At 37.5% G+C, this 2097-nt stretch overlaps 1 pseudogene; it reads right to left on the bottom strand.

Annotated features, from left to right (window-relative positions):
• Window positions 1–949: 949 nt before the first annotated feature.
• Window positions 950–1068, bottom strand: LOC111735653 (annotated as a pseudogene).
• Window positions 1069–2097: the final 1029 nt, after the last annotated feature.

Here is a 2097-nt window from a genome sequence, read left to right as displayed (position 1 = left end):
TAGTACAGCAAATCTTTTAAATCAGCATTGCTTGCTTTAAAAAAAAAAACAAAAACTAAAAGACCAAAATATTTTCTTATGAAAAAGAGGAAGGTTGCACTATTGATGTGTTATCTCTCTTTTTTTTTTTATGTTCTAAAAAATAAAAAAAGGCAGTTGCTTGATTCGCAGGAGAAATCTGAGTACTGGTGAGCACTGGAAAGTATTTTATGTAGCTACCAGGCATATTTTACTCAAATACACTTTAAATATATTTTAAGAGAGAATATTTTCGCTTGACTTTTTTCATGATCCACTCTATCTATGTCTATATATGAATGATGTTTTAGATACAAAGCATTTAAAAATGTGAACTCCATATTATTTCACAGCTTTCTGATTTCACCTGTGTTCTTTTTCTAAAAGGCATGTTATTCCCATCATACTTCCCCTGGCTAATAACTCTTACTCTTCAAGGCTCACAAGTCTTGTCTCTTAAATGACCTGTTTCTTCCACAGTATCCTCCTTAGGTCTCTGGTGGAAATATGTTACATTTGCCACCCTTGAACCTTCCCTATGTGAGTCAATTCTTTCTTTGGGGCACTAGTTCCCCTCTCCTCACAAATTGAAGATTTGATAAGAACACCTCTGTATCACTGCTCCAGTTATTTCTGGTACCTCTCATCCTCCTTGGTACATGCATCTGTTCAGAGTTGAGAATATAACCAAGTCAAAACCAATGTGATTCAAGGAGGGACTGTTGAACCTTCTAATGCGGGGGAACGCTCCTTTTCTTGTACATGAGCTGCAGGAAGAGAATCTTTTTTCCTAGACTTCTACCGTGGTGATGTGAGATTTCTAATTCCTATTGCTGCTTTTTTTTTTTTTTTTTAGGCGAGGCAACCCTTGGTTGACCTCACAGATTGCAAGGACCTTGTCAGCTTACAGTCTCTTATTTTTTATTTTTTACGCCCACAGCACCTAGTCTTCCTAGGTGGCCTCCCATCCAAGTACTAACCAGGCCCGACCCTGCTTAGCTTCCGAGACCATACGGGATAGGGCTTGTTCAGAGTGGCATGGCCGCAGACTTTTTTTTTTTCTTTTTAATAAAAACACACTATGAACACATCTGTATTTTCTGGGGTGGAGTTTCATATTATTAAGCGGGCTCGTGATGGAGAAACCCAATCTTCAGTAGTTTTGTTTGAGCTATTTGTCTGAGGTCATGCTTATCTCTAAACTTTTCAGTTATATATAGAACAATTAATTCACATTTCAGTGTCCTGGCATTGGTTCAGGAAGAGACCTGCTTGACATAATTCCTATTTTAACACTCATCATACTGTACTTAAATTATTAATTTATGTGATTTTCTCCCCAACAACAGTGTGAGCTTTTTTTTTTTTTAATTTGGTGCCGAAACCCAGGACCAAACCAATCAGTGTGAGCTTTTTGTGGAATGAGATCATGGAGCAGCTTATTCATAATTTTGTCTCCAGCTTCAAATTCACTACATAGATAAACATTTTTAAAGTATAATAGCCCCACAATATCTGCCGGAGATACGGACTTCCCCACTGGATGCCTGAAACCACAGACAGTATCGAATCCTATATATACTTTGTTTTTTCCTATATATACATTCCTATGGTAAAGTTTAACTTATAAGTAAGGCATAGTAAGAGATTAACAACAACAATAATAAAATAGAACAATTATAATGATATACTGAAATAAAGTCATGTGAATGTGGCCTTTCTCAAAATATATTATAACCATCCCTTACTTGCAGTAAGTGGTTTGATGTCACTCGTTTCGGGGGATCCTTTGCTGAAGTGTTTATATAGGCTCGATGCTTTCTGGTGCAAGAGGTTGCTGTAAGTCAGAACACGGTTTCTGTTCATGCCCTCCACCCACAAATTTAATGCCTTTTCTGTCTTAACTGAGCACTTACGGCACACCGTGGCAGTCAGTACCCTTTTGCAGTCTTAGGTGCAACAGCAAAACTAGCACAATTTCCCCCACTCTTTACAATTTCACTGATAGAAGGTTTGATCTTACCGTAGATCTTAGCAACCTCAGCGTACGATTTTTTTCTTTCCTTACTAAGTCCAGAA

The sequence above is a fragment of the Pteropus vampyrus genome, unplaced genomic scaffold (genome assembly GCF_000151845.1).
Source record: "Pteropus vampyrus isolate Shadow unplaced genomic scaffold, Pvam_2.0 Scaffold1000004790, whole genome shotgun sequence".
Classification (NCBI taxonomy): domain Eukaryota; kingdom Metazoa; phylum Chordata; class Mammalia; order Chiroptera; family Pteropodidae; genus Pteropus; species Pteropus vampyrus.
Note: the sequence above shows the minus strand (reverse complement) of the source record. Positions and strands in the feature narration are given on the sequence as shown.